Raw genomic sequence first — 12387 nt, forward strand, 5'->3', positions numbered from 1 at the left:
CCTCTGAGTCCCAATTGAAATTACTAGGTTTTTCAGGTCTCTACCTTATTTTGCCTAAACTATTTTAATACCTTTTACCTTCTTCTTACCTCCAATATATTCTCTCTCCAATTCATCCTTCATACTGCTGCCCACATTATCTTCCTGACATACTCTTTTGATTATTTAACTGCACTCTTAAACCTTCACTGTCTCTCTATTGCCTACCAAATTAAGTATAGATTCCTGAAATTAGTTATTTCTTGTTCTCTACAATTTGATTTCAACATTAACTAATACTATTCCTTTTCCTAGGTCCTACATTCCAGGCAAATGAGAATATTTTCTGTTCCATATTCACATCTTCTCTCTCATCTGTGACTTTGTTTATACCATTCTCTAGACATGAAATATCATTGCTGCTACCATCTGTATTTGTTGATGTTCCTCTCTTCAAGGATTCAAGATCCAATCCTGGTGACATTAATTTTTTAAGCCTTCCCTGATTTCTCCTAGAAAAATTAAATTTCTTCATATTTCTTATAGTAAATAATATAAGAAATTTTGTCATTTCCTTTTAATTTATATTAGTCTCCCTTGTTATTTTGTAGAGGATGTTATTTATATGTATATTTCGAGAGAAGAAGTTCCATACTCCTTACCTACCTCAATTAATCAAAATAAGGCCATGATGAAGTTTTAATGTGTAAGTAAGATGAGGAAATTCCATGATCCTTTTATAAGAAAGCTTCTTTGAGCCACAGAATCTAATCAATCAGTCAAGCCAGCTAGTTGTTACAGTGGATAAAAACCTGTAGTAGAAGTGAAGAAGACAAGAACAAATTCTGCTTTAGACATTTAATATCTGTGTGATCTTGGACAAGTCACTTAAACTAGATCAAATTCTATCTCATCTGTAAAATGGAAATAGTTGTGACACCTACATCACAAAGTATCAAATATGATAACGTGGAAAATACCTATAATTATAGGTATTATTGCTACTATTATCATTAAGTGGTTGGAGGATATAATCTCAAAATAGTAAATATAAAATAATTTTCCTACAAAATCCACTACGATGTGTAAATAAACCCTTAATCAATTTAAGAGAAGTATATTACTTTGGACATTGGCTGAAAAGCCACTGACCCTATCTAGGAAACACCTTGTGATTGATGGAGAGAATCAGTCATGTCCCTAGGCTTAAGTGTAAAAACAATAAGCCAATTTGGGAACTGGGCCAGTTCAAAAGGGAAGACTACCAGTTCTGAAAGAAAAACAGTTCTCTGAGAGTTCATTGCTCTAGGGGATAGGAGAAAGGGATCTTTTGAACTTTTTTCTCATTATTCAACTCATTGATCAGGGCATCAGAGAAAGTGGACCAGTAGGAAATAATATATCTAGCCAGGAGCAGAGGCCTACTAAGCATAAGATGGTAAAGAAAAATATCAGAGATGCTGCCTCCAAGGGGAACTCTATGAAGAGTCTATGTTTTAAAAAAAAAAAAGACTTCTAAACTTTGAAGAACCAGAAATTGTGATATACTCCTGTGCCATATATGTTCCCTGAACTCCTCGCTATTATTTTCTCCAATTTGAGCCAACCTTCCCTACACATCCTATGTATATTTTTGGGAAAGTGCATATCAGGATTTAAAGGGCAATGTTTTCTACCAAATGTCCATACTATTCTATTTGACTAAATGCCTTTGATAAAATCTAATTTAAACTAATGGCTTATTGTAAATAGGCACCACACTAGGAGGGACTTTTAAGCTACTCTAATAAGAGTAGTCATCCATAGACTTATCTCTAGAATCCAAGGATAACCCCCACTTCCTGGTAGCCCAACCTGATAATGCAAAAGCAGGTTGAGGAAAGTAGCACTGGAGAGAATTTTACATACATATTAGATTGTAAATTTCTTGTGATGAAGACTATGTCATCTATATCATCAGGTACTTAATAAATATTTGTAGAATGAATTAATAAATGAATGCAATAATTAGTGGGTTGTTAGCATTTTTCTGATAACCAATCTTTTTCATTCCTAAAAGGCTTAAATCTTAAAGTAAAATAATCAAAATAACCAGTCCTCATCTCCAATCAAATCCACAGTCTTTCTATATATGTCTCTTCATACAATAAAGTATTTCACTCTGTCTTTTTCCTAAATTGAAATCAAACAGGTAGCAGAGTTTTACTTCTGAGTTAGGAAAAAATATAAAATTTTAAATATGTAATAATTTTCTCATCCCTGATCTCAGGAAGCTTACATTTCACTAAAATTAGCATAGGTTGGGCTAAATTATTAAAGAAACCCAAACAGAATCACTAATTTTCCCATTGGAATAATTCTGAGGTTCAAATTTATGCTTTCAGAACAATTCTGCACTTGCAAATGAAATCCCAGGAGGTCCTGAGAGGCTTGAAAAAGACTGGAGCACTTCATTTTCTTAGGAGGTTGGTCACAAACTACAAATATCAAGAGCAGTAAGTTTATCTCTATTTCTTCTTACTTTTCCTTCAGCTTTTTTTCTGCTTTCTCTCCATGACTGGAGATAGTAATGCTATCATAGTTGCATAGCTCTGGTCCCTGGTAGATGATATTTAGACACATGCAAATTCTTGTAGAATGATGGGAAGGATTCTCAAGATGAATGTTTCCTACATTCACATACCCTTTTCCTTTCCTGCACAGTTTATTACTAGTGCCAATTGAGGTTCTCCTTGAGGATACTTGAGGATGGGGGAAGAATACTTCCTTCCCTGTACTTTCACTATTCTGGCATCTCATCATAGTCCTTCAGATGAAGAGGACACAGTTAACTACCCATGGTTATGCTGCACCCAGATCAACCTGGAAAACAAATTGCTAAATTTTCATAGGAAATACTATGAATCAGAGTTTGACTTACTGTTTTGTGCATTGTCTAAAATTAAGAAAGTAATGATAAATTGGTGAGAATACATATCTAACTTCAAAAAGTCATTAAAAAAAACTCAATGTTTTTCTTAGACAGCCTGGTTGTTAAACATTTACCAACACACCCCCTTTCAACCAGCCCTGAAGTGGTCTCTGACGCAGACAGAGTTGTTCCCTTCACATTCTATAGGACTGTCTTGCTCACTCCTACCCCTAATTTTTTCCATACTGTTTTTGATGATATTTCCAAATTAAAGTTATATCTTTCATCTCTGAAGTTTTACAGCATTTATTGTCCTTAATAATCATGTGAGTACTTAATTACATTACATATATGAATTCAATACAATAAACAATAAAATTTTTCTTAACTGCTTCCTATGTCTCCCCATTTAAACTATAAGGTCCTAAAGGGCAGGGACCATGTCTTGGATTTATTGTGTATTGCTTCTGTAAGTAACACAATTCTGACCACATAAATACTCCTTAAATGAATAAATGGATAAATTGAATGTGTGAAAAAGTTTGAAAATCAGCATCTTTATTAAAGATTGTCCATTAATGACAAAAGAGAATATTTCATGGACATAACCCAGGTGTAATTATCCATAAACAAGAGAAAAAAAGACTTTATGAAAAAATCCATTCTTGTCCCTCTTCCCACAACTCCTTTCAAATGTTTTATTATTCAGTAAGAAAACTATTTCCTAAGTAAGTCAGAATAAATATCTGTGGACCAAATCTCTAGCACTGAGACTCTAGAGACAGAGCCATTCTCTGCTCTTAAGCATATCTACTGTGTGTTCCCCTATGCCACCTACTTCCCATCTCTCCATGGGGACCTGAAGGCATCACAGAGAGAAAGTACAGTAATGAAATCTATTTGTAAATGTCTGACTTTATTAACGCTACAGCTACATAGCCCAAGGCCAAGTGTTTGTGGGTTTCTAAATAGAGTGACAGACCCTTGGTGAGTAATGCAGAAGATTAACCAAACTTCAAAAGAACAGCAGAAACACTAGACTGTACTTGGGAAATCTGATGTTTGGGGTGCACAAATACAGTCCAAGTTGAACATGTGACTTTATGGTTCCCTTCTGTCACCTCAATAAGAATCAGAGCCTGTCAATCCAAATTACAAAGGAACATTCCAACGCCTAAGGCTAGCTATTGTGCAACAAAATCTCTCCAGAGAACATGAATTAAATTTTAAAATGCAGAAAGTACATGAACAGCAATTTCAAGATGAAGAGGTGTGACTCTGATACAATAAACAAAAAAAATCATAGACCAGCCATTGTTTCAATGTCTGACAATATACAAATTCTTTCATCTGTTTGGGGCATGGTTTCCTCTTCTCTAAGAAAATAAAAGGACAAGATTATCTTTAAGGACTCTCCTAATTTTAATATCCATTAGTCTATGAATTTAAAGAAAATTAAAAGATATTAATAAAATTACGATTATTTTTGTAAAGAGCCTTTTATCATGAAAAAGTTTGAAATGATTAAAAGAATTGCTTTTTCTCCCAGATATAACCTGCATTCTTATTCCTGGATTCAGATTACCATTAATTTCTAATATATGTCCAAGATAAAAGTTCTGATAAAATAATCTAGCTACCTGGGTTATTCATCCAACTACTTATCCTAATCTGGGCAATAAATATTCTCCAACAACTTTTTTTTTTCCCTGTGTGGATAATTAGGCCGAATCCTTTAAAATGATTATGTATATTTTAGCATGATGAAATCAGCACTTCATCTGCAAACAACATCTGAAAATAATATCAACTAAACAGAAAAGCTCTATTTGCACTCATTAATAGATCTCTTCTGGGACAAAAGTGAACATCTTTGAATAGAATGTGTCCCTGTTTTATGCCTTGCTTAATATTCATAATCAGATAATTGTGATAGACTTAGCTTTTCTCAGCAATACTGAGATCCAAGACTTGGGAGAATCGATGCCATATATATCCAAAGATATATACAGACTGAATGTGGAAGCATATTGTTTTCACTATGTTTTTGTTTGCTTTCTGTTTCTTGGGATTTTTCTCTTTTGTTCTGATTTTTCTTTTACAATATGACAAATGTGGAAATATGTTTGAAATAATTGTATAACTTTTATCAGATAGCTTGCAGTCTTAGGGAAAGAGGAGGTAAGGAAAAAAGAAAAAAAATTAAACTCAAAACTTTACAAAAATGAATGTTGAAAACTTTACACATAATTATAAAAATAAAATGTCATTGAAACTTTTAAAAATATTCATGATCAGAGAGTTATCAAGCAATAAGTCATCTATTATTCTGACATAGTCATAGGAGCCACCTTGGTGAAGAGGGGTCTTTAAGGTAACATCTTGCTCTAGTGAATCAAATGTTTTTTACAATGAGCAAATAATAATCATGAGATACTGAACACCCTGCAACTTTTAGTGAGTTGTTTGACCATGCAAAAGCTTGCCCATTTCTTTCATATTTACAGTTAGTATACTTTAATATGTGTGTAGATTAATCTCATAAACATTGTGTAGGGATATGAATTGGCAATATTGATAGTTTCTCTTTTTTTGACAAGAAGTTTCCAAACTTCAAAGTTTCTCAAAATTGTGTTAAATCCAGCACATACCCCCTCTAAATTCAGAATCACAGAATCATAGATTTTCATAATTGGAAGGAAACTCTGTGGCAATCCCACACTATTAAAAATAATCCTTATTACAAAATATCAAACAAGTGATGACCAGGCTTTAGTTGAAAAGCTCCAATGAATAGGAACACTACTATCCACTGAGAGAATTTATTTCACTTTGGTATAACTTTGGGATTATTTGCTTTTCCTGATATTGACTCTAAATCTTCCTCTCTAAAACTTGCATCATTACTCTAGTTCTGCCTATGGGATCAATCAGAGTAAGTCTAATCCTTCTTCCACATGACAGGCTCTTCAAATATTTTGAAACCATTATCAAGCACCATCTTAGTCTTCTGTATTCCAGGGTAAACATTCCTAATTCCTTATATAACTTTTCATATGGCACATACTTGAAACCTTTCCCCATTATTCCAAGCTCACATAAAACCACCAATAAACAGAATTTGAGTTCTACTAATCAACCACTTCTGAATTGATGTAATTGTAATATCATCTAGGTTATATGCATTCATTTTTCTTAATAAAATAATATGAAATACTTTATTAAATATTTTTGCTAAAAATCTAATTAAACTACATCTGCAAAATTCTGCTGACCCAACAGTTTATCAACTTTTTCCAAAAAAAAGTTATAAGGAAAAAAAGTTAGCTTAGTATGACTTATTATTGATGGAGCTACATAGGCTCTTCCTAGATTTTACTAATTCTTTAACTAGATGCTCTAGAATTTTTCTAGATACAGAAGTTCACTTTATTAGATTATATGTTGTATACTCTATTTTTTCCTTTCTTTGAAATCTGGGACATTTTCTTTCTTACAATCTCTAAAAGTCACTGACAGGAAGTGCATCAGAATTCATATGTGCCCCTTCTCTCATTACCCTGAAATATAATTCATTTGGTAGAGGGAATTTGAATTCATCACAGGCAACTAGGAGATCTAATATTAACTCTTTAGTTATAGCCTATGTTAACTCTGTATTAGTCATGTTTGTCCTCTCCATTTCAGTCTCAAGGTAATTCTCATTTGGCAAAGAAACAGAAGCAAAATAAAGATATCTCTTGTCAATTATCATTATTCCATCTATTCTGAGTATCAATCAATCTATTCTCCTCTTTATTCCAACATAGCTTTATATTTTTCTTAGTTTTCTTTCCCCTTTTCACATTTAGCACACCTGATAATATTTCATAATACCATGGCACATTTGCATTTATCTTATCAGCTACTTTTGCTTCTACCTTCTGAACATTTTTAAAAATATAACATAAATGAGTTCCTTGTATGTATCTTCAGACAACAACCATTTTCTGTTGTATTTTTTACTTGAGTTTTTTCCCCTTGGGGTCTTCAGAATTCCCTGGAAAATTTTAACCCATAACCCTGTAGCTATCCTTCCTCTAAACTCTCTGAAATCTGCTCTCTTAAAATCTAGATTACAGGTTAACTAAGCCTAGTTTTTCTAAACAATGTCACAACATGTAAGACAAAGTGTTCACTTTCCTCTTCATTCACCAGTTCTTCCCTATCAATGAAATAAGATCAAATATAGAATTCCCCCTTCTAATGTCCTTTTGAAGGATGAAATTATCATTAAGATAAGGCAAGAGTTGACATAGAGAAAGAGAGAGAGAGACAGAGATGGAGAGCACCACAGAAAATATCTGGATAAATTGAGTCCTATCATTATTGTACTGTACCTCTGTGCAAAGTTTATGGTATTTCCCATATTATTCATATATTATTTCTTTCTATTGGGATGATCTTTGAATTCATTCTGATGATGAAATTATTGCCATTTCTCCTACCATTGATGTTCATCTAGTTTTTTCCATCAGGTTTCTTCCCTCTGGTTCCTAGATTTTCTAAGATGAAAATGTCTTCTTATTGTAAAATACTACCATTGTGCAATACTACCTCTGGTTTTTATCTATTCCTTTTCTTTTGAATTATGTTCCACTATTTAGAAGTATATTTGTAATGAGTCTCACTTTGCTAAGTATTAACAATATCTCCTTGCATTAATTAGTATATCTAGTTCATCTTGCTTTGTTGCCCAAACTTTAAAGCCATGGGCTTTACAACTATACAAAACTTATTGATATTTGTTGTCTTTGAATATTTGGGTATCTCAAATATTACTCTTCTTCCCACTCTTAGTGACCTTCTTCGGTATCTAACTTAGCAGACAACAGAACTTTTTCAGCTTAAAACCCTTTTCTTTAGATTTATAAGAACTAAAATAATGTGTTATCAGCCCGTTAGGGATATTTTTCTTCCTGACTAGGATCCTCTTAATACTTTATTTTAAACTGCTTTCCAGAAATCTAAATTCAATCTCAGATACCATCTCCTTAACCAGCTATTCACTTCCCAAATTTGGTCCAGTCTAGATGTTCCACCCATCTTTGTTTCCTTTGAGATCATTTCCCTATCTTCAGGAAGTATATCCAGATATAAGATGTCAAATTTCAAACATGCTTGAAAACAAAAAATAAATAAATAAATAAACATATTTACACATTTTTTTCATTGTTTATTTGTTATCTCTTCCCAGATTACTTCCTAAATGACCTAGCAATAACTTTATTTAACTGAAACTCTAAGTAACCTTTCTGTAAACTATTATTTATTCCACTGCTGCTCACTGTCTTGTGTATTAATGCTGTTTATAATCTTCCACTTTTCTCCTTAATAAGATTTTGTTGCATTTACCTACCATATCTCTTCATTTGGCAATGAGGTAAAATGTTTGCTGTTTTAAGTAGTTCCTAGGCCCTTTAATGTTTCTATTTGGGCAATTAATTCGCATTGGCTCAACTCCTTTAGAAAATTGTTATAATCTCTAGAAGTGTCTGTTTCCCCTCAGATTTCCTATTCTGTCTCCTCAACAGATTGTTAAAATATGATAGTTTCAGAGTTGTTGTTTTAATTGAAAACAACTTTCTCCATTTTTATTATAATTTTACTATTATTAATTTTGTTTTCTATATATTTGATTTCTATTTATTATATATTAATATTGTGTATGTTTAGTATATATATTTTATTGTTAATTTTTTATATTTTTACACATGATACTTCTCTTTTGTGTCCATGCCTTTATACTAGTTGTCCTCTATAGCCAGAATGCTCTTCCTCCTTGCCTCTATCTCTTAGCATTCTTAGTTTCACTTAAAGATCATTTCAAATGCCATCTTCTACCAAAGACCTTTTTCTAACTATATCTTCCCCCAGTGGATAGTGCTCTTCCTCAAATTACTTGTATTCATATTACATAAATACATATGCACATGTTTAACACTGTCTACTCTGATAAGGTATAAATTATTATACTCTTTTTAGGATATAAGGGTAGGGATTGTATTACTTTTGATTTCCATTTAATTTCTAGAACCTAGGATCATCTTCATCATCAATTGCTAATATTTCCATGGCACCTACTATGTGTGCTCTTTACAAATATTTTCTCATTTGATACTCAAAATAGCGCTAGGTAATAAGTGCTATTATCCTTATAAACTGATGAAGATAAAAGTTAAATCACTTGCCCAAAAGCAAACAATTAATTAGAAGTACTTGAATCTGAATTTGAACTCAGGTCTTCCTGACTCCCCTAATACTCTATTCACTGTGCTACAAAACTAATACTGCAATTAATGGATGCTTAATAAATGTTGGCTAATTGATTAATGCATGTCAATGGATACTACTCAAGATAGAAGATTTAGGAATGATTCCTACATAGTTAACAAGTGCTACCTGTTATAAGCAATCAGTTTCATCTTTTGTAGTGCTATTTAGTGCTTATTATGTTTATTACTTATTATATTTATTTCTATCCTATACCTCTCCACTATAAAGAATATCAATATTGTTATGATTCATATTTTTCCATAGTCAAATTTGAGCACTGGATTAGGTAAATATTGACAAATATTTTAAATCTTTCTGCTTCATCACATTTTCTTCCTCTTTTCCCAGTCATTCTGCTACTATCAATAGAAAAAAAAAAAGGTATGGTTATGCTAGACTGAGGATAATCTTGGTTTTTTGGTTGCGGTGGGGGTTGTTTGTTTGTTTTTTGCTTTGTTGTATTCATTGCCTTGACTAGAGAAAGCATTGTCTAGTAGCCAGCCAACTTATGAAAGACATAAGTCACTGAAACTTGGAAACTTGTCACATAGCAAATCCAGTTTGTCACCAAGACCAAGTTCAAAGACTTTCTAGCCACATCTAATTTTCTTTCAGTGTGACTTTGGCAATCCAGGGGTCACCTTCATTCATGATGAGGTATCAGAAAAAAGACTTTTATGGATATACATTTATATAAATCTGACATGGCACGAAAATTGGGGCTATGAATCAGTACTAATAGTTCAAATTACCAAAGATCTTATTAATTATTCTTATCTTTAAAATTTTTGTTCTGTGCCAAAAGAACTTCTGGCTGCTATTCAAATGCATAAATCTACATAAAAGAAAAGTTACTTCAGTCTTCCTGTAAGTATAAAATGTTCTAATCCAAATATTCTCTGTCCCTTGAGAATTATATTATTGAGATTTTCCCAGAGTACCCTGTTAAGGAATACCAACTCATACTTTTGCTGAATATATTATGTAGGGTTCTTCTCTTATGGATTATGTGACTAAATATGTATATTATATACATATATCTCAATAATTATATAATTATACAATACTGAATATATCATATAATATTGAATATATTATATGTATCTATATGTATTTCTATGTACACATGTATTTAAATCTTCCTGAAAATACCAATATGATTTATGGACCTTATTTCAAGCATTTCTATAGTTTAGAATACTTTCCTCACCTACCTGGGTATCTGTCTCCAGTTTTTCAAATAAATTCTGAAAATCTTACCTGTTCTATGACTCTCCCCTACTATTTGTTACCAGGCCATTTTAACAGATCTGGACCAGACCAAGGGCTTGTACAATTGTCCTTCTTGCCATCTGTTCTCTTACCCCTGCCCCTGACCATAGAGCTGCCTAGCCAATAGGCTGGATGAGGACCACAGACTCATAGTAGGAAAAAATATGCAACCAAAAATGGAGCTGGGACCTAGAGCTAAGGTGCCTTAACTGATCAATAGAGAGTGAATAAATCAACCATAATAGTACTCCTTCTATTCCTTCTTATTTTCCATTATATGTTCACTACCCACAACCTGTTGTTCAATATGGGTGTGGCCCAGAGTTCTGTCTTGGGCCCCCTTTTCTCATTATACTCTCTTATTAGGCTCCTTTGGTATCAACTATGCAAAAGACCCCAAATTTACATATCTAATCACCATATTTCTCCTGAGCTTCAGCAACCCATATCTTCAACTGTTTCACTTTTGGCTACTCCCCTAGGTTTTATTGGAGGTTTCTATGGGGCAAAATGGGTAGAATGCTAAATTTAGAATCATAAAGACCTGAGTTCAAATTTTACCTTAACAATTTAGTATCTATGTTGCCTTAAACAAATTATTTAACTTCTGTCTACATCAATTTCTTCATCTGCAAAATGGGGTTAATAATTGCATCTACCTCCTAGAGTTATATTAGGATTAAATGAGATTTATAGTTATAAAGTCCTTTGAAAATTTTCAAGTACCATATTAATGCTATTTGCAATTATTAATAAAATTATATATCTTTGTACTATATACATACCTAAAATATTAATAATTTTATATTGTTTTCATAGATCCTTTTACTGTTTGTGACTTTTTGTCTGAATCATTGTATCTAATTAGAAGAAAGCATTATAAATACTCCTCAATATGAGAACTTAATATTTTTTGTCTCTAATATTAATTCTTTATCTCTTCAGTGGTATCTTCCCAAAACTAGATCCTTGAGTGTGGATTAGTAACTTCATGCATCATTTAGCATCCTACTTCATCTGTGAGTGCTGCATGCTATTTTCAGGACTTGACTTTGTCCACCGATCTGGATTTTGTTATCTTCTTTTACCTAAGGGAGAAATCTTATTCCCTAGTGAACCCCACAGGGAAAGCTAGAACTTTTAGGGAAGACAAAATATACCATCATATTTTTATGCTACTGGGAATAAAGAATTGTGATGATGGAAAAAAGTAGTTGTCAAAAAAACTTATACTATAGTTTGAAGCTAATGAAACTACAGCTGCCCTAGGAGCGACAGTGGATATATCTTAGACTGAAAGCTCCTATTTAAGGACTTCATCTCTGCCATTTTCTTTATGAAGTTCTCAGAAAGGAATAGTGTTAATTCAATATTGTTGATAAGCATGAATATTCCAAACCTTAGTCTTACTTGTAATTTGGTGATTACCATAGAAAAGCAAGTGCAACCCTTTTCTAGAAGAGATCTCAATTCTAGATGATGATCAAAGATGACATTTATATAGCACTGTATATCTGTTATCTGGCCTCATTGTTATAAAAGCTTTATGATCAACAAAAACAATGCAGACAAAATTAGAAGGGAAGCAATAAATTGGGGATTTTTTTTTACATTCAAGAATTCTGATAAATGCCTCATTTTTAAAATATATGGAGAACTGGTTCAAATTTATAAGAATACAAGTCATTCTTCAATTGATAAATGATCAAAGGATATTAACTCAGTGAAACATATGACATCACGTATAGACAATTCCAATCAACTAAATTGGTGTTGGTCAAGTAAATTTTTAGCATGGGTCTAGTTCTATGAGTAGGAGACACCTATGAAATAACAAACTTAGTCTTGACCTTGGTGTCCCACAAACCAAGACCCAAATCCCAGATCTGTCACTAATTCAGTGATCTTAG

The sequence above is a fragment of the Sminthopsis crassicaudata genome, chromosome 3, assembly GCF_048593235.1.
Source record: "Sminthopsis crassicaudata isolate SCR6 chromosome 3, ASM4859323v1, whole genome shotgun sequence".
NCBI lineage: Eukaryota > Metazoa > Chordata > Mammalia > Dasyuromorphia > Dasyuridae > Sminthopsis > Sminthopsis crassicaudata.